This window comes from Schistocerca serialis, chromosome 3 (genome assembly GCF_023864345.2).
Source record: "Schistocerca serialis cubense isolate TAMUIC-IGC-003099 chromosome 3, iqSchSeri2.2, whole genome shotgun sequence".
NCBI lineage: Eukaryota > Metazoa > Arthropoda > Insecta > Orthoptera > Acrididae > Schistocerca > Schistocerca serialis.
This window is the reverse complement of record NC_064640.1, coordinates 37869985-37892435: the sequence shown is the minus strand read 5'-3', so window position 1 is coordinate 37892435 and position 22451 is coordinate 37869985.

Sequence of the window (22451 nt, the reverse complement as noted above, 5' to 3'; positions counted from 1 at the left end):
TACCAAATAAAACAGATCGATATATAAGAAGCACTGACAGTACGGATGTATCCTTGACTAGATATTTACGTTTACTTGTACAGTATTGTGCGCCGAACGTATTAACTACTTTTTTCCCTAAGCAGGTGTAGAGCGGTTCGACATGCTTCGTAGAATATCATAGTTTATTACTATGCAGCTTATTCTGACATATCGACTGTTAGTTCACGTTGCTCTACCAACCTGTGAAACATTCGGTTAGTTCCTGTTGATGTGTCTAATGTGATCGTAAGGAGTGTGAAAAGAAAGTGAACACATGTTTTCCCGAAATATTCCCACTGTCAGGGATTGTTGTCGGCGTGCAGTACAGCTCAGACAATAAGCCGAGTAACACCTATTTGTTCACTTTGGTGTTAGTGCAGCGTTCTAGCTCTGTGTCAAGTAGAGCTCATTATAATAGGCGAATTTATGTTGAAATTGGGTACCAGTCTAAAGGCTTTATATGCAAACGTTCCAGTGGTTGTTTGTCATTACTGTGGGGGATCTTCCAGATGTGAAAATGGATGGACCAGTCAAACTGATCATAGAACTCTGTTCAACGAGAAGAAGTTAGTTAAATAATGTATATACGTCTCCTCACACAACAATATATTGCAAATATAACACATTGTGATGTCTCTCATATGGCTGCTACAGGGTATTTCAAAAATGACCGGTATATTTGAAACGGCAATAAAAACTAAACGAGCAGCGATAGAAATACACCGTTTGTTGCAATATGCTTGGGACAACAGTACATTTTCAGGCAGACAAACTTTCGAAATTACAGTAGTTACAATTTTCAACAACAGATGGCGCTGCGGTCTGGGAAACCCTATAGTACGATATTTTCCACATATCCACCATGCGTAGCAATAATATGGCGTAGTCTCTGAATGAAATTACCCGAAACCTTTGACAACGTGTCTGGCGGAATGGCTTCACATACAGATGAGATGCACTGCTTCAGCTGTTCAATTGTTTCTGGATTCTGGTCTTTCAAGTGTCCCCACAGAAAGAAGTCACAGGGGTTCATGTCTGGCGAATAGGGAGGCCAATCCACGCCGCCTCCTGTATGTTTCGGATAGCCCAAAGCAATCACACGATCATCGAAATATTCATTCAGGAAATTAAAGACGTCGGCCGTGCGATGTGGCCGGGCACCATCTTGCATAAACCACGAGGTGTTCGCAGTGTCGTCTAAGGCAGTTTGTACCGCCACAAATTCACGAAGAATGTCCAGATAGCGTGATGCAGTAATCGTTTCGGATCTGAAAAATGGGCCAATGATTCCTTTGGAAGAAATGGCGGCCCAGACCCGCCGGTTCCCCATATGCGCCAGTTCTGTTTATTGACGAAGCCGTCCAGGTAAAAATAAGCTTCGTCAGTAAACCAAATGCTGCCCACATGCATATCGCCGTCATCATTCCTGTTCACTATATCGTTAGCGAATGCCTCTCGTGCAGCAATGGTAGTGGCGCTGAGGGGTTGCCGCGTTTGAATTTTGTATGGATAGAGGTGTAAACTCTGGCGCATGAGACGATACGTGGACGTTGGCGTCATTTGGACCGCAGCTGCAACACAGCGAACGGAAACCCGAGGTCGCTGTTGGATCACCTGCTGCACTAGCTGCGCGTTGCCCTCTGTGGTTGCCGTACGCGGTCGCCCTACCTTTCCAGCACGTTCATCCGTCACGTTCCCAGTCCGTTGAAATTTTTCAAACTGATCCTTTATTGTATCGCTTTGCGGTCCTTTGGTTACATTAAACCTCCGTTGAAAACTTGGTCTTGTTGCAACAACACTGTGTTCTAGGCGGTGGAATTCCAACACCAGAAAAATCCTGTGTTCTAAGGAATAAACCATGTTGTCTACAGCACACTTGCACCTTGTGAACAGCACACGCTTACAGCAGAAAGACGACGTACAGAATGGCGCACCCACAGACTGCGTTGTCTTCTATATCTTTCACATCACTTGCAGCGCTATCTGTTGTTGAAAATTGTAACTACTGTAATTTCGAAATTTTGTCCGCCTGAAAATGTACTGTTGTCCCAAGCATATTGCAACAAACGGTGTATTTGTATCGCTGCTCGTTTAGTTTTTATTGCCGTTTCAAATATACCGGTCATTTTTGAAACACCCTGTATTTACATTCGGCAGCCTTAGAGAAAAAGAAAAAGTGTACTTTTGCAGTACTGACTACACAGCGATGGTTCTAGTAATTTCAAAATCCAGAAGTGGTGCCAATAAGAGATTCTGTTGAATAGGTTGGTAACGGCTCTATGTGTAAATTGTCTTCTTTCAACGAACATGCACCACAAGAATTTTCACTACGGAAACTTCACGTGATGCAAAATAGCTCACCCTTCTGTAGTGCGAACGGACGAAGATGTCGAGTCAGAGGCTGTAAAGAGGTTTAGTTCCATCACCACATACGCTTGCTGGACGATGGTGGTCCATTCTTTGTCTAGTACAGATATTTAAATAAGGAAAATACTAGGTGAACATTGACGTAAAGAGAGGATTCCCACCTACTGTTCTCACAAGTTCTACTGGGTAATCCCAGCAGTATCCGTTGTTATGCAGAGCTAGGTAAACATTATCCTAATTGATATGTCATGATGAACAAACGTCCAGTGTCATATAATGATCTGAAATTTTTAAGTAATGAATGCCTGTGACTGTGGTACGAGGTATTTCTCACCAGTCAAATAACTGCAATTACGTCTCTACTATAAGTAATCCATAAGCTCGATAGACGTTCATTATACATTTGCTTATTAGGTGATATTTACTCGATGGATGTACAATAATATCGAAGGAAGTTTTCACAGAATTATCTCTCTTCTGTGAAAATACAAATTGTGGGGAGACTGTCAAGGCGTTTACGATCAAATGCACTGCATATAACGAAGAGTCTGATAAGTTTTTAACGCTAGCTTTTTTTAAAGAAAGAACTGAATTATGGTAGTAAAGTATAACTCGTTGTTGCTACTACAACAATCCTCTATGGCAATAACGTTCTGCAATGGGCAGTGTAGGCTAAACATATGAAATGAATTAGCTAATTTCAAATAGGGTAATAGTTTACTGAAGAGTGTACTAAATATATTTAGAGAGCTTAAAAAAAGAAATCATATAGACAGAGAATATTCTTAGGTGTACGGTGGCACAACGTGATCATAAAACGGTCATAGCCAGGGCAGTAGCCACTCTCGCCCAACCTCTGTTATTTACTCGTAGCTATCAGTCGCCTCATACTAATGGAAATGTAAGGGCAGCAATTGTCATCTACCAGCGTGACTAAACTTTTGTCCATCCCGGAGACTGCTAAGCTTGGCGAGACACTGAAAGTGCTGCCAATCTGGAGTGCATTACTGCGCAATGCCAGCACCACTTAGTAATTAAAGAGTCATTTATGCTGTCGGCATTTTTCTACAAGGATTTACATGGCAAGAATCTCTACCCTGTGTAAATTGCTACGTGTTTTGGGGCCGGTACCGGCATTGGTAAAACTTAAATTTTTCACAAATCCTCTGAAATGAAAATTAGGCGGACTTTAAACTGTTGTTGTTGTTGTGATCTTCAGTCCAGAGACTGGTTGGGTGCAGTTCTCCATCGTACTCTACCCTGTGCAAGCTTCTTCATCTCCCAGTACCTACTGCAACCTACATCTTTCTGAATCTGCTTAGTGTATTCATCTCTTGGTCTCCCTCTACGATTTTCACCCTCCACGCTACCCTTCAATACTAAATTGGTGATCCCTTGACGCCTCAGAACATGTCCTACCAACCGATCCCTTCTTCTAGTCAAGTTGTGCCACAAAGTTCTTCTCCCCCCAATTCTATTCAATACCTCCTCATTAGTTATGTGATCTACCCATCTAATCTTCAGCATTCTTCTGTAGCACCACATTTCGAAAGCTTCTGTTCTCTTCTTGTCCAAACTATTAATCGTCCACGTTTCACTTCCATACATGGCTGCACTCCATACAAATACTTTCAGAAACGACTTCCTGACACTTAAATCTATATTCGATGTTAACAAATTTCTCTCCTTTATTTCTTTAAATTATGAGTATTAAAAATCTTACTTTTAGCAAATTTGATCATAAGTATTTATGAACACTATGCAATACGAGTTTGATCATCTAAGAAGTACGATTTATCGAAATTATGATATATCTCCTGTTCATTTCATCTTCCTTGCAGTCAATCAAAGTGCTGTCAACATAGTTCATTTCAGTCTTCAGTTTCCGCTGCAATAACATACTTCGTTACAGACAACTTATGCACTCGCGAAGTTTAAAGAGGCAACCCGTTCACTGAAATAATTAGTGTGATTCTTGGAATCGCATGGTGTTGAATCTTAGAATTTTGCGTACCGTATCAGCGAATGAGGAAATGCGAGTCAGTGCAAGTTATTTGCTTGTTTTTCGACGGTCCTGTCATCATTAGGGCCTGATTGGTACATTCACACCAATATGCCCAACTTAACGGAATCAGTATATAACTACTTAACCATGTTTTTCGCAACGTCACTCATGATATAGTTACAGACCTTCAGATATGCAGAAATATTTGTGTAGGGTGAGCCCGTTTCGTTCCCGCAGACGAGCACTAAAAGATGAGTAGGAACGTATCGCATACTGTTACTATTGATGAATTCTGAATTTTTCAAGACATATAGAAAACTTCTGTTAGTAATGTCGGCTAACAAACCAGACCAAGAGAAGTCAAAGACACAATAGTAAATTCGAGTACTCGTGACGTCCCTCTTATGAGACAGAAAAGTTTACGTCTTAATGTTTTTATGACACGAGCCACCGTTACACTGACACATATTATGAAACTCTAAACAAATTTCTACCGACGTTTCAGTATCTGTGAAGGTGTAACCATGTGCTGGTATCGTGTTCCACAATGACATTATCAGTCCTCATGCGGCTAACCGAGCGTATCAATTAGTTCAACTGTTTCACTGGAACGAACAGCCCACTTTCCTATGTCATGGCAGGTAAGTAAGAAGCAGAGATAAAAATGCGTTACTTAGGTGTTACATTGTAAATGGGGAATGGCTAACGACAGAAAAAAAGTGTGAGGCTCCGAATGGCATATAACATTTAGTTCAAAATACATTTACCGAATGCGGGCAAAGGGATATAAATCGGAAGGAACAGAACTTTAGGACGGCCACATGATCCGGTAACACAACTCCACAGCGCTGCACATTGGCTGTAGGTAATACCAAAGGTAAAAATTTTAAAAACAGGTGCAATTCATACAAATTAGATTTATGGATTGATGACGATGTCATAAAAATGCCAAAACTAATATCAAAATACGTATAAATAAATAACGCTACTCTAGCCAAAATGGTAGTTCAAGACAAGCAACTGTTAGCTAGAACAGAGATGAATCTACGACATGAGCTTCGCTTGCTTGTGAAAGTAGCAAACGAATTTAATCAAAAAAACCTCCGCGACAGAAGAAATAGTGATTGTAAATAATAACTAAGTAATAAAGCAAATTAACAAAACATCTTACTCTCGGACGTGATATTATTTTAACATCAAATGATGATGTCCGTATAATCCTATGGAAATCCTAATATTATCTGCCACAAGTACGCTGAATTTTAAAAGCAACAGGACGGATACATTGCTTGCACTATACAGGGTGATTTCTTGCAGATGTTACACACTTTCAAGGATGATGAAGAAAGGTGAATGGATCAATGTTAGGTAAGGCGCCCTATTCCGGGAAAGACCATGTCTCAAGTTGTAAGCTAAAATCGCTCTTACTCCTCTGACAGTGTAGTACATATGCCTGTACTGTAGTATAGGATACTTTCAGAGATGGTACTAAGAACCAAAACAAGAGCCAAAGTCTAGTAAACATGGGCCCCAAAATGTATAAAAAATGTTCAAATGTGTGTGAATTCCTAACGGACTAAACTGCTTAATTCATCGGTCCCTAGACTTACACACTACTTAAAGTAACTTACGCTAAGAACAACACACACCCATGCCCGAGGGAGGACTCGAACCTCCGGCGGGAGGGGCCGCGCAGTCCGTTGCATGACACCTCAAACAGCGCGGCCACTCTGCGCGGCCCAAAATGTATACCTTACGGGGTATGAACACTTAATAATCTTCACCACTACAAAATATGTTTATTCTACTGAAAAAATGCCCGTAGATCTTAACGTATCCATTGTAGAGCCCATTTTTACTGGACATTTTTCTTGTTTTGATCCATACTACCAGGCATGAAAGTGGCTTACGCTACAGTCTTAGCAACACCAGTACAGGTACATGTATTCCTCTGTCAGATGCATCACAACGACTTTTACTTATAACTTTCGACTCTGTCGTTTCCGGACAATATTCGCATAACTCTTTATAATCCTTGAAGGTTTGTATAGTCGTCACGGAATCACCCTGTAAAGAAGGAATGCCTCCGAGAGTTGGAAGTTTTCTAAGCGGCACATAAAATGAACAGACTGTCAAGATTAGCTTTCTCGGAGCAGCAGCGAGATACATGATCATATAGAGGACATCCTAGCAGATAGACTCAACACGTCATTCTCAATGGGACGTGTCGCCCGGTTCAAAGATGATACCGGCAGTATCCAGCGGGAGCGTTATAGTACCGATTCTGAATACAGTACACAGGGTGCTCGGAAATGCCAGTTACAAACTTCTAGGACATGTAGAGGGAGTATATAGATAATATTTTTAACTGGGACACTGTCCGGAAACGGCTGCATTTTGAAACGTGTTAGTAGCGTGATCACTTTTACTGGTAATTCATTAGGCGTGACCCAGTTCACCACTTGTTTGACAGTTACACTCATTAATAGCCAAAATATTGCTCGTGTACTCGTTGGCATGTTCTCCACGACGTGATGTACGGCCTCTTCCAGTTGGGGTGAGCACAATCTCCTTGGAGCACTATATTCACGCCTGCCGACGGTGAAGGTACCATTTCTCGAAAAAGATGCGTAATTGCGGCGAAAAGGATATGAGATGGAGTGGGACGTTGTGGAGAACGATCTTGATGAATGTGACGATCACCTCTTCCGTTATCCTGAGCAATGTCGTTCAGAGGTATCTTACATGTGTATTCTGCAAACGAATACTCAACCGTGTTGCTCTAACACTTACCGAGACGTGAATGAGGCTCGAACCAGGTCAGAGATGTAGGACAGACGCCAAATAACATCAGCCGATTCGAGTTAACCACTTCCCAACATGACTCCCCTATTGCATACTTACCTAGCAAACATGTTTTCAAACGACTGTAGCACGGAAACGGTACGTTGCCGGACATGGTTCCTATTCAAGACGTTATGTACTTACTCACCTCTACAAATGGATCAAATGGCTCTGAGCACTACGGGACTTAACTTCTGACGTCATCAGTCCCCTAGAACTTAGAACTACTTAAACGTAACTAACCTAAGGACATCACACACATCCATGCCCGAGGCAGGATTCGAACCTGCGACCGTAGCGGTCACGCGGTTTCAGACTGTAGCGCTCACCTCTACAAGCCCTAGAAGTTAGTAACGCGAGATATCGTTGCGTGCTCAGCTTGGATTTCCCACACGCCGCCGTTGTTTATAGGAAGAGTATAACGAAGTGTAACAAGAACTGCAGAGGATCGTCGATGGTGCAATCAGTGGAATTTGAGCCTGGACGTAAATTCATGTAGCATACTGCTCATACATAAGCGAAAAGATTCAATAACCTTTCATTACACTACTGACGATAAATCATTGCATACATTAAGTACCGTAAAATACCTAAAAGAACGTTAAATAAATTTAATTCATCCTCGAAGGCAGCGGCATATAAGACACTGGTTATACCGGTTGAATACCACTCATTGTTGTATTAATAGTATATATATAAAAGCTACAAAGAAAAGAGAACACTTTTCATAGCGGGATCGTTTAAAACGAGCAAGAGAGTTTCGGAAATGCTCACAAACCTTCACTGGCAGATTTAGCAAGGGAGGCGTTGTGTACCACGAAAAGTATACTGTTCAAGTTTCGTGAGCGTACTTTACAAGAAGATCTTGGCACCATATTTCATCCTCCGTAAAAGTCCCGCGAAATAATGATGACGAGAAGAATTAGAGAAATTAGAGCGCGTTCACAGGTTTACAGAAAATAATTACTCCCACGCACAATTTACGAAGGGAACAGGTTCAAATGGTTCAAATGGCTCTGAGCACGATGGGACTTAACATCTGAGGTCATCAGTCCCCTAGAACTTAGAACTACTCAAACCTAACTAACCTAAGGACATCAGTCACATCCATGCCCAAGGCAGGATTCGAACGGAACAGGAAAACCGGCTAAATTAAGTGGTAACGTTAAGTATCCTTCGTCACACATCTAACAGCGCCTGAACATCGCCTGATGCGGAAAGATATGAAGATATCAGGAAAAAAAATTAACGTATACAATTTAGTGAAGGTGCAGTGAAGTGCCGGAACAAATGTGAAGAAAATATGAGAAGAGTGCAAGAAACAGTAACATGAGATTCATTGCTGAGATATAATCAAAAACAGCAAAAAAGACGATCGGCCGGCCAAAGGAAATATGGGCAGAGTAAAATACTTTAGGTAGGATAAATGACACTGATGGTTTAATCGATGATGGCACTAATATTGTTGAGTGTGCTCCCTGCCGCCGTTGGATAAGCAGCTGCAGCAGCAAGTCGTATACTCCTAGCTCACTCATTTGTTACATAGTTTAATTCTTAATTTCTTTGCGTGTTTTTGGTACTTGCATTGTTTAACTCATTAATTTCGGGCGTATTATAGTATTTGAGAGTTGTAGCATCGCGTTTTAGTACCTGAATAGTGTAAATTCGCGTAGTCTCCTTCCGCCGCCGAGCAATGTCAGCAGTGCGCAAGTAGCAGCATTACTGCATTTACTAGGCAATCTTGTATTTTAATAACCGTTTAAATTTTGTCGATTTGTTTGCGCCCTCTGTAGATTAGTTCAGACGTTCTTTGCAAAACAGTTTTTAGCATGGATAGGGACTGCAACTGCTGTGTTCGGATGCAGGCTGAGTTGGCATCCCTTCGCTCCCAGCTTCAGGCAGTGTTGGCTTCGGTCACACAGCTTGAGGCTGTTGTAAATGGGCATCACTGTGGGGGTCCGGATGGGGGTTTGTCGGGGACGGCCAGCTCGTCCCACGCATCCCCCGATCGGACTACGACTGTGGTTGCCCGGGATACTGCCCGCATTGAGGCTGATCCCTCACCTGTGGTAGAGTGGGAGGTCGTCTCAAGGTGTGGCAGGGGGCGAAAGACATTCTGGAGGGCTGAACCAAGGCCTCTCCAGTTTGTCTGACGAACCGGTTTCAGGCTCTGTCTCAGGCTGATACTGATCTTCAGCCTGACATGGCGGCTTGTCCTGTTCCAGAGGTTGCCCCTCAGTCTGCAAGATCCGGGCGGTCGCAGAGGGTGGGCTTACTGGTAGTTGGGAGCTCCAACGTCAGGCGCGTAATGGGGCCCCTTAGGGAAATGGCAGCAAGAGAGGGGAAGAAACCCAATGTGCACTCCGTGTGCATACCGGGGGGAGTCATTCCAGATGTGGAAAGGGTCCTTCCGGATGCCATGAAGGGTACAGGGTGCACCCATCTGCAGGTGGTCGCTCATCTCGGCACCAATGATGTGTGTCGCTATGGATCGGAGGAAATCCTCTCTGGCTTCCGGCGGCTATCTGATTTGGTGAAGACTGCCAGTCTCGCTAGCGGGATGAAAGCAGAGCTCACCATCTGCAGCATCGTCGACAGGACTGACTGCGGACCTTTGGTACAGAGCCGAGTGGAGGGTCTGAATCAGAGGCTGAGACGGTTCTGCGACCGTGTGGGCTGCAGATTCCTCGACTTGCGCCATGGGGTGGTGGGGTTTCGGGTTCCGCTGGATAGGTCAGGAGTCCACTACACGCAACAAGCGGCTACACGGGTAGCAGGGGTTGTGTGGCGTGGGCTGGGCGGTTTTTTAGGTTAGATGGCCTTGGGCAAGTACAGCAAGGGCAACAGCCTCAACGGGTGCGGGGCAAAGTCAGGACGTGCGGGGACCAAGCAGCAATCGGTATTGTAATTGTCAACTGTCGAAGCTGCGTTGGTAAAGTACCAGAACTTCAAGCGCTGATAGAAAGCACCGAAGCTGAAATCGTTATAGGTACAGAAAGCTGGCTTAAGCCAGAGATAAATTCTGCCGAAATTTTTACAAAGGTACAGACGGTGTTTAGAAAAGATAGATTGCATGCAACCGGTGGTGGAGTCTTCGTCGCTGGAAAAAGTTCAAGGCAATCGTAAAATGCGTTTTAGACAGGTACGTGCCGAGTAAAACTGTGAGGGACGGGAAAAACCCACCGTGGTACAACAACGAAGTTAGGAAACTACTGCGAAAGCAAAGAGAGCTTCACTCCAAGTTTAAACGCAGCCAAAACCTCTCAGACAAACAGAAGCTAAACGATGTCAAAGTTGGCGTAAGGAGGGCTATGCGTGAAGCGTTCAGTGAATTCTAAAGTAAAATTCTATGTACCGACTTGACAGAAAATCCTAGGAAGTTCTGGTCTTACGTTAAATCAGTAAGTGGCTCGAAACAGCATATCCAGACACTCCGGGATGATGATGGCATTGAAACAGAGGATGACACGCGTAAAGCTGAAATACTAAACACCTTTTTCGAAAGCTGTTTTACAGAGGAAGACCGCACTGCAGTTCCTTCTCTAAATCCTCGCACAAACGAAAAAATGGCTGACATCGAAATAAGTGTCCAAGGAATAGAAAAGCAACTGGAATCACTCAATAGAGGAAAGTCCACTGGACCTGACGGGATAACAATTCGATTGTACACAGAGTACGCGAAAGAACTTGCCCCCCTTCTAACAGCCGTGTACCGCAAGTCTCTAGAGGAACGGAGGCTTCCAAATGATTGGAAAAGAGCACAGGTAGTCCCAGTCTTCAAGAAGGGTCGTCGAGCAGATGCGCAAAACTATAGACCTATATCTCTGACGTCGATCTGTTGTAGAATTTTAGAACATGTTTTTTGCTCGAGTATCATGTCGTTTTTGGAAACCCAGAATCTACTATGTAGGAATCAACATGGATTCCGGAAACAGCGATCGTGTGAGACCCAACTTGCTTTATTTGTTCATGAGACCCAGAAAATATTAGATACAGGCTCCCAGGTAGATGCTATTTTTTTGACTTCCGGAAGGCGTTTGATACAGTTCCGCACTGTCGCCTGATAAACAAAGTAAGAGCCTACGGAATATCAGACCAGCTGTGTGGCTGGATTGAAGAGTTTTTAGCAAACAGAACATAGCATGTTGTTATCAATGGAGAGACGTCTACAGACGTTAAAGTAACCTCTGGCGTGCTACAGGGGAGTGTTATGGGACCATTGCTTTTCACAATATATATAAATGACCTAGTAGATAGTGTCGGAAGTTCCATGCGGCTTTTCGCGGATGAAGCTGTAGTATACAGAGAAGTTGCAGCATTAGAAAATTGTAGCGAAATGCAGGAAGATCTGCAGCGGATAGGCACTTGGTGCAGGGAACGGCAACTGTCCCTTAACATAGACAAATGTAATGTATTGCGAATACATAGAAAGAAGGATCCTTTATTGTATGATTATATGATAGCGGAACAAACACTGGTAGCAGTTACTTCTGTAAAATATCTGGGAGTATGCGTGCGGAACGATTTGAAGTGGAATGATCATATAAAATTAATTGTTAGTAAGGCGGGTACCAGGTTGAGATTCATTGGGAGAGTGCTTAGAAAATGTAGTCCATCAACAAAGGAGGTGGGTTACAAAACACTCGTTCGACCTATACTTGAGTATTGCTCATCAGTGTGGGATCCGTACCAGATCGGTTTGACGGAGGAGATAGAGAAGATACAAAGAAGAGCGGCGCGTTTCGTCACAGGGTTATTTGGTAACCGTGATAGCGTTACGGAGATGTTTAATAAACTCAAGTGGCAGACTCTGCAAGAGAGGCGCTCTGCATCGCGATGTAGATTGCTCGCCAGGTTTCGAGAGGGTGCGTTTCTAGATGAGGTATCGAATATATTGCTTCCCCCTACTTATACCTCCCGAGGAGATCACGAATGTAAAATTAGAGAGATTAGAGCGCACACGGAGGCTTTCAGACAGTCGTTCTTCCCGCGAACCATACGCGACTGTAACAGGAAAGGGAGGTAATGACAGTGGCACGTAAAGTGCCCTCCGCCACACACCGTTGGGTGGCTTGCGGAGTATAAATGTAGATGTAGATGTAGACTTACGACAGAATAACTGCATGCATTGATAATAAGCCATCGTATTAAAATGAAGTTTACCGTACTTTCGAAGAAAATAGCACTTTCTAATACATAGCACCATGAACTCACTTCTCAGTTTCTTAATTTTAGCATAGAATTTTCATATACATTTCGGGTACTATTACAGAAAATCACGCTGACCAAATATTCAACGACTGCAACGCCGCCTAAGGTGAAACTATTATGGTTATCTTTTGACGCTTTGCGTTCGCAGCAAGCTTTATCGGAACTAATTTGCTTTGTGGATATATACATTCTCGACATACTATATTAGTCCTCACAGAGACTCCATGCATCCCCCCCCCCTCCCTCATTACCTCTCCAATAGTTCCCAAATTAAGGCCACAACTCACAATTACACGAGCCCTCTTCATATCATCCTGATAGTGTAGAATGTACATCAGATCACTTAAAACATGGTCACATAAGTTAAATTCTTAAATTGTGTAATATTTAGGTTGAAAAGCATTTTACCCAAAGGCTGAAGAGCTGCAGTGTTGCTGCTGTCAACACGCTGTCAGTATGATGACGCAAGTAACCGTCAAATTAGAAAAAAAAAGAACGTGTATACGTAATTAAAAAGAGCGACAACTCCTCCTCTAGGTGGAAACTTGAGCAGGGAGTGAGCGTCGGCAGCTGGTAAGGGGAGGTTTAGCAGGGACATGTGTAGGGGTAGCGATGTTTGTACGGCGCGGGAGGGTGGGCGTGCGGGGGCGGGGCTGGCAATGCGTCAGCGCGGCCACACCCTGGCCGCACGCAGCGCGCTACGCGCCACGCGCCTCGCGCCACGCACGCGCGCTGCACAGCCCGCGCGGCGCCGCGCGTCGAATCGAGTCACTTGGCCGCCGTTTAATGTCGCCGCCAACGGCTCGAATTTCCATTTTTTTGCTCTCTTTCGCCGTCCCTGGTGACCGAGGGCTGAGTGCGACTCGGACGCGGGCCACTGTCGGGATCGATCGAAACTGGCCGAGCGAACCCCGCCCGGCGGCGCGCTTGCGGCAGGCAGCGGCCGTTCCTAACTCGTCTGCTCCCCTCTCCTCTCCAATCCCAACGCGTTGCACGTCGCACTCTCACTACCGGCTCGTTAGTGCCAACTTAGCACTCCGCCCACCTGCCTGCCGTCACAGAGAGGCTGCCTGGCCTTCCATTAGAGCTACAACACACAGCTGCCTGCAACATCGATTTATGTTTCGTATTAATAACAACGAAATATTCAACGATAGCACCTGACACCACGACACTGCATCGACGCTGATATATATCTACAGTCATGCATCAGCTGAAATTTATTTTTTCTTTTTTATCGATATATTTTACAAGAAATACTGCAGACAGTACGCAGATGACGGCCATATCGCTTCCTTCATAGTTCGTAATATTAAAATTATGTACTTAGAATTCTGCTATCTGTTCCGCTATGGGCATATAAGTACTAGCCGAGGTATCTCTGAGCAGTCGCTAAACAACGGTAATCCATAGAAATACAGAATTAATGACACTAATCCTACATAAAGTAACGAAAGTACTTGGAGAAATAACCAGTAATGAGGTATCATCTGCCATAGATTCACCTGATGTGAATTGACACACTTCAGGAACTTTAGGAACTAGTCGTGTGGTCTATTTCAACAAAAATGTCGTATGGAGGGCCTTTGAGGTTTGTTGACACGGAAATAGACTGTGATTGTATCCCTACCTGACCTTAAGATTCTTATCACTTACCGCTTATTCTACCTCTGACAATGTTTATGATGTGTAATATATCGAGTTGTACTGTGGTTTTGCCGGCCGGAGTGGCCGAGCGGTTAAAGGCGCTACAGTCTGGAACCGCACGACCGCTACGGTCGCAGGTTCGAATCCTGCCTCGGGCATGGATGTGTGTGATGTCCTTAGGTTAGTTAGGTTTAAGTAGTTCTAAGTTCTAGGGGACTTATGACCACAGCAGTTGAGTCCCATAGTGCTCAGAGCCATTGTACTGTGGTTTGGAGATCACGTTAAACTGTAGGTCCCAAATATCTGGATCTAAGGTCTGAGTGTCAGCTACATCAGTATTCCACATGTCTCATATATACATAAACCACCTGAGTACACGATATTGTCCAGTCATCTATTTATTCCACCCTTCTGCCGGTCCATCTGCTTACTCCCCCCACCCCCCTCTGTCAATGGTCTCCAAACCCACTCTCTGTCCTCTCCCACCACTTCCCCCCTCCCCCCCCCCCCAGGTCTCTGTCCATCTTCTCCTGGTGCCCCTCTCTCTGTCCATTTCCTCCAGAACATCTCTCTGCCTATCTGCTGCTTCCCATCTGTTCATCTCATTCATCCCATTCTTTTCAACTCCTCCTTCCCCCATCTCCTCTTCCCCCCCTCTTCCTGTCTATCTCCACCTCACCTCCCACTTTTCACCTGAACCTCCCTCATCTGTCCGTCCATCCTCTTTCCGTTCCTGCACCATCACCTCCTCATCCTTCTCTCTGTTTATCTTCTCCTCTGCCTTTCTCTGTCCACTTCCTCCTTCACCATACACTGTCCATCTCTTCCCCGCTGGCCCTCTGCTCATCTCTTCAACCCTACTGTCTCTGTCCATCTATATCTCTTGCTGTGTGTGTCCATCTTCTCATCTCTCCTCTTACTGACCATGTTCTCCTGTCCCTCTCTCCATCCATCTCCTCCCCTGCCTAACACCAATATGAGGCTGATTATTTTTTACAGGTGCTAATATGTGCATCAAATTTAATTGAAATCGTTCCTGAGGTTTACGAAGAGCTTCTTACCGTCATACGCACATGTCGAATATATTTCACATGTATTTCTACAGATATTGCCCCAGAATCTCTAGCGAATTTCGCCCAATGGTTTCATTTTCACCAGCTGAGTATTTATAATGTAATACCTGCTGTACTATGTGCTGTACAATGATATAGTTTTGCAGATAAATTCAGTGGTGCATGTGGCTACTGTCTGCGAAATGTGTTGTGAATATCGGTAGTATAAAACAAGTAAGAAACTAATATATCATGCACGATGCTTCAATATTTTACGACTCTCAGTGATTATGACGTCACATCTCTTGTACTGTGTGTTGTAAAATGTTATAATTTTCTGGTACATTCAGTGGCATACAGTGATCAGCTAGAACATTATGACCACCGACCTACTGTCGATACAAACCCGTCCAGGTAATAGCACCGTCGCCTGATGTGGAACGACTGCTAGTCAGACACACGCACCGTGTATGTAGTATCAGAGAGTGTGCCGTCCGTCTGTAGAATTAGGAAGGCAAGTGCTCCATCTTCGTTTGACTGGCGGCAGACTGTGATGGCCTGGAGGCACCACATGATCACTGCTGAAACTGCATGACTTGTCGAGGGTTCGAGAAGTGCTGTGTAGAATGTCTTCAACAAGTGGCGAAACCAAGGTGAAAGCGAGTCCAGAGGCCATGTGGTTGGGCGGCCACTCCCCATTACAGATTTCGGTCATCGTAGGCCATGGAGCCTGGTAATGTAAGACAGGCGGCGAACTGTGGCGGAACTAACATCAGACTTTAATGCTGGGCAGAGTACAATTGTGTCTGAGCACACACTGCATCGAACACTCTTAACAATGGGCCTCCGAAGCCAACGACCCATACCACCCGTACCATACCACCATGATGTCGGCAGCAACGACTGAAATAAGCACGTGACCATCGGTACTGGACGTTATCGCAGTGGCAGAGAGTTGCGTGGCCTGATGAAACACTATACCTTCTAGATCATTTCCATGGGAGGGTGCGAATCCGGCATCTAGTGAAAAGGAGACTCGAGATTTAATAGCAGTCTGGCACATGTTTCTTAACCTCCCCCATTGATCTAAGTCAACGCCCATTTGCAGCTGGTGTTTATAATTCCTTTTTTTCTCCTCTTTTTGCTTACAAAATTTATTTAGTAACGAAAACGTAGGTTATCTACTTGTAACGACGCTATTCTGAATCTTATGCGTGTTAACTTATGACGAAGAATGGTAGAGTTTTTGTTGTACTGTACTTTACAACAAATCAGCGGAACTTTAATACCAGTAAAGAAACTAATAAATCTTACAACAACATAAACACAAAGTTGTGTAACGCAGCGACAAAAATACTGCTTGTGAGACACAAGACTCGAACCCAGAGCCCCATGTGCTAAAGTCGCTTACGTGAGCCCAGAGTCACACCGACAAGAACTTTGACTTGCGTTAGGATGATCGGGTGTGACAGACCGATTAGCTCAACCGCTGCACGTACGGTGGTGTACGTCATCTTGTGACGTCACACGTTCAACATCTGGCTTCCACTTTTACGATATTTCCCGACTTTTCTATCCCAAGTATCTTATATTAAATTAATCGCCTTAGTCTCATCTATGTCACTTAGGGTTTTTTTAACCATAATAAGAATCACCTTGTATGCCACACATGTATACTTTTTTACCATATGTCTGGATTTCTTGCATAATTTTAGTATGTATGTAAAATATTGATCGATTTACCAGACATATTTTGTAGTATAACTATAAGAATGCATTACTATTGGTTTTTGGCCTGAACAGTAGGCCTCGTTTGGTGTGTAACAATGACACGCCAACGAAAATTGTGTTGGAATATATTGGGAAAGTGGGGGGGGGGGGGGGGGGGAGGGGTGAGGTAGAGAAAGCAGGTGTCGTGATTCGTGTATAAAAGGTGGTTCACGCTTGGTAGCAGATGTAATGGTCTGCCGCTTTATCGTGTGTAGGAGGTTTTAGTACGATTTGGCCGGCCGCGGTGGTCTCGTGGTTCCAGGCGCGCAGTCGGGAACCGTGCGACTGCTACGGTCGCAGGTTCGAATCCTGCCTCCGGCATGGATGTGTGTGATGTCCTTCCTTAGGTTAGTTAGGTTTAAGTAGTTCTAAGTTCTAGGGGACTGATGATCACAGCAGTTGAGTCCCATAGTGCTAAAAAAAAAAAAAAAAAAAAAAAAAAAAAAAAGTACGATTTGTGTTACATTTACGGCTGTCAGTATATACAAGATGTATAGGTACAGATATTGTGACCATCGCAGCTTAATACGTATCAAATTTAGTTCGCAAGGCCCTTTTCCTCTGCGCCTAACAGACTCCCCGCAAATACCTCGCCTAATTTATTTCCTAGTGTTGTTTGCACGATGTTAAATGCACCTCGAAATGGAGTATTCCTGTCCGTATAGACAATTCTTCGGCTCCACGCATCCGCACTTCAGTACAAAACCTGCTGCCCAGGAGAAAATAGCCGACCGGTGTGGCCGTGCGGTTCTGGGCGTTTCAGGCTGGAACCACGTGACCGCTACGGTCGCAGGTTCGAATCCTGCCTCGGGCATGGATGTGTGTGATGTCCTTAGGTTGTTGTTGTTGTTGTTGTTGTGGTCTTCAGTCCTGAGACTGGTTTGATGCAGCTCTCCATGCTACTCTATCCTGTGCAAGCTTCTACATCTCCCACTACCTACTGCAATCTACATCCTTCTGAATCTGCTTAGTGTACTCATCTCTTGGTCTCCCTCTAAGATTTTTACGCTCCACGCTGCCCTCCAATGCTAAATTTGTGATTCCTTGATGCCTCAGAAGATGTCCTACCAACCGATCCCTTCTTCTAGTCACGTTGCGCCACAAACTTCTCTTCTCCCCAATCGTATTCAATACCTCCTCATTAGTTACATGATCTACCCACCTAATCTTCAACATTCTTCTGTAGCATCACATTTCGAAAGCTTCTATTCTCTTCATGTCCAACTATTTATTGTCCATGTTTCACTTCCATACATTGCTACACTCTACACAAATACTTTCAGAAACGACTTCCTGACACTTAAATCTATACCCGATGTTAACAAATTTCTCTTCTTCAGAAACGCTTTTCTTGCCATTACCAGTCTACATTTTATATCCTCTCTACTTCGACTATCATCAGTTATTTTGCTCCCTAAATAGCAAAAGCTTTCTCTAAGTCTACAAATGCTAGAAACGTAGGTTTGCCTTTTCTTAATCTTCCTTCTAAGATAAGTCGTAAGGTCAGTATTGCCTCACGTGTTCCAACAATTCTACGGAAATCAAACTGATCTTCCCCGAGGTCGGCTTCTACCAGTTTTTCCATTAGTCTGTAAGTAATTCGCGTTAGTATTTTGCAGCTGTGACTTATTAAACTGATAGTTCGGTAATTTTCACATCTGTCAACACCTGCTTACTTTGGGATTGGAATTATGATATTCTTCTTGAAGTCTGAGGGTATATCGCCTGTCTCGTACATCTTGCTCACCAGATGGTAGAGGTTTGTCAGGACTGGCTCTCCCTAGGCCGTCAGTAGTTCTAATGGAATGTTGTCTACTCCCGGGGCCTTGTTTCGACTCAGGTCTTTCAGTGCTCTGTCAAACTCTTCACGCAGTATCGTATCTCCCATTTCGTTTTCATCTACATCCTCTTCCATTCCCATAAAATTGGTACATCGCCCTTGTATAGACCCTCTATATACTCCTTCCATCTTTCTGCTTTCCGTTCTTTGCTTAGAACTGGGTTTCCATCTGAGCTCTTGATATTCATATAAGTGGCTCTCTTTTCTCCAAAGGTCTGTTTAATTTTCCTGAAGGCAGTATCTATCTTATTCCTAGTGAGATAAGCCTCTACATCCTTACATTTGTCCTCTAGCCATTGCTGCCTAGCCATTTTTCACTTCCTGTCGATCTCATTTTGGAGACGTTTCTATTCCTCTTTGCCTGCTTCATTTACTGCATTTTAATATTTTCTCCTTTCATCGATTAAATTCAATATATCTTCTGCTACCCAAGGATTTCTGCTAGCCCTCGTCTTTTTACCTACTTGATCTTCTGCTGTCTTCACTATTTCATCCCTCAAAGCTACCCATTCTTCATCAACTTTATTTCTTTCGCTCATTCTCGTCAATCGTTCCCTATGGTCTTCTGAAACTCTCTACAATCTCTGGTTCCGCCAGTTTACCCAGGTCTCATATCCTTAAATTCCTATCGTTTTGCAGTTTCTTCAGTTTTAATCTGCAGTTCATAACCAATAGATTGTGATCAGAGTCCACACTTGCCCCTGGAAATGTCTTATAATTTAAAACCTGATTCCTAAATCTCTTTCTTACAATTATATAATCTATCTGAAACCTTCCCGTATCTCCAGGCCTCTTTCATGTATACAACCTTCTTTTATGATTCTTGAAACAAGTGTTAGGCACGATTAAGTTATGCTCTGTGCAGAATTCTACCAGGCGGCTTCCTCTTTCATTCCTTACCCTCATTCCATATTCACCTACTACGCTTCCTTCTCTTCCTTTTCCTACTACCAAATTCCAGTGACCCATGACTATTAAATTTTCGTCTCCTTGTTCACGGAAGCCTCAACAATACTATCAGGCCATGTCCTCCCCTTTCCTTCCTTCCTACCGACTGCTAGTTCCTAAACACATCACTGTCTTCATTCTTTCTTACCAGTTCTTTCCTACCTTTTCCCCTCTTTGCCTGCCATTTAACTTTCGGCTCACGCGCAATAAGGACGTGCAATTCGATATGGTAGTATGAATTATTTCCAGGTTCCGTTTTCGGCCTGGCGCACAGTCCTAATCTGCCAGGAATCTTATATTCAGTGTGCTCCAGCAGGTCGCGTGTTAATCACTACCAGCGACGGATTGCGCCTTTCATTTTCGTTGAAATACGTTTAGCAGTGTGTTAAGCAGAAAGCGCAGCAGACCTACCTGTCACAGGTCAAGTTATAATACCAGCGACAGAGGACCGTTTCCAGTCCCCTCTGCAACAAGCTGCCCTACAGCAGAATGTAGGAATGCGACAGCAAAAACCGACATCACAACCGTTTCTACAACAGCAGCAACAACAGGAGCTCCATCAGCACGGGGAACAGTGTCAGCAACACTGGAAACAGCAGATTCTTTAGCAACAACAACAGGAGGTACATCCGCAAATGCAACTACGTAAAAAACAGGAGCAACAGTGCTTTCTACTACAAGAGCAACAACAGCACTTGCCACAAGAACAACAGATACAGATAACACAGCAGTATTTACAAGAAGTCGGTCCAGAACACCTTAACAACCCAGAAAACAAACCATGCTTATTTACAAGATACTGAATTATCGCGCAAATGTACTGAATATGACACAGAATCTATGTAAATGATGATATGGTAGGGTAATTGTACCGGGGTTGCGGAGTCAAACAACAGTACTCGCAAGAGACCATTTCTGTTCCACAGTGGCATGTGTTGGATCTGTGTGATGGCATCTTGCAATACTGCAATGAGCTAAAGTCAAAAATGCTACCAGGATAGGTGGTGCAGTGGTTAACACAGTGAACTCACATTCGATAGGACGACGGTGCAAGGTATGGTCGATTTTCTTTTGCATTCTTGAAACAGTCCGAGCTTGTGCTCTGTCGCTAGTGACCTAGGTGTAGACGAGACGTTAAACCATAATCTTCAACCCTTCTTCAAAAATGCTTACCCGGTAACAAAATCCTTTATTACATACTTCTTCCATGAAGGACTCGATGACTGAGGCCAGCAGCTGGGTGGTAGGTGCGGGTACTAAAGCAACGCGTGCCTCCTGAAAATAATAGTGGGTTGCAGCGTGCGTAGCATTGCTGATGCAAGGAATCAGCTCGGCAGTCTGTGAGCTCACAGCTGGACTCGGACGTAGTACAGGCAGCCGGCAAGGGTGTGAAGATGCCCAGGGCTGAACGCTGGGTGCTACAAAACTGGCTGGAGGTTCAGGCGATTGTACCCATGGTCTGGCCACACCGCGATGGTGTCGGTTCAAGACTCAGAGCCATTACGTCTAGCTGGTGTCTCGTAAAGCAGTGGCTTCGCCTAGCTGATGAAGCAACTCGATGCGGCTGTAGCTGCCTGTCCAGGCATTCGACCAATGTCGGCGGGATATGTTGGTTGCGTTGGTCGGGGGAAGGGGGAGCGGTAGAGACTGTTACGGCGCTAGTAGATGTTGGAGGTCCAGGAAAAAGTGCTGCTAATGGCAGAGCGGGAAGTGTTTATACACTCTCTGGGTGGCAGCAGCGGAGAAACTGCTTTATGCCACAGCACGTAGTAACCCAGCCGACCTCCACGGTAAACCGCTGTGTCGCAGCTTTATCTTAGCACCTAGCTAGATCCGAAGATGGCGGGTTGTCATAACACTCCGCTGGCTGCAAAATTATGTCTGTGGCTGATTACGTAATAGTTCCTTTCGCCTTGTGAGAATTTGGTTCTTCAAATTTCACGCTGCTGCTATACGTCGTGCAAACTACCCGACCCACATTGTACCGTCTTGTCTACATTATTTCCGCCGCACTCACTGTGCATTCTCTCTCACATCACCATTTACGCTTTTCACATCGTCTTTCGTTCTTCCCAACACACTCCATCACTTGCAGTATGGCGATTGGTACACCCAGTCCATTAGGATGATAGCCAATGGAGTGGGAGATTGCTGATGTTGGAGACAAACCACCCAACCGACGATGAGGTTTAGGAAAATTCCCATTGACGAAATCCTCATTAACATTACCTAGCGCCGGTACACGCTGCAGTGTTGCTGAATATGCTGGAACATCAGTTCTGCCCTGAGTCACCCACTCTGTGCAGCTATAACCCTGTCAGGAGGTTCAAATGGTTCAAATGGCTCTGAGCAGTATGCGACTCAACATCTGTGGTCATCTGTCCCCTAGAACTTAGAACTACTTAAACCTAACTAACCTAAGGACATCACAAACATCCATGCCCGAGGCAGGATGCGAACCTGCGACCGTAGCGGTCACGCGGTTCTAGACTGACGCGCCTAGAACCGCACGGCTACACCGGCTGGCCTTTGTCAGGAGGATTAAAGATGGTTCTGTCAAGGATATTATTCAGATAGTCTACTGTTACAAAAGCAACGAAAAATGCATGCGAAATTTAAAGGAATGCAACATCTCCAATATTTGCTTCTATTCTACTGAAGTTCGAAACATAGAGAGGACTTCAATGCAGTATGTTTCTAATAGCTTCCACAACGAGACTCTGTCTCGATATCTGACAGAAAACTG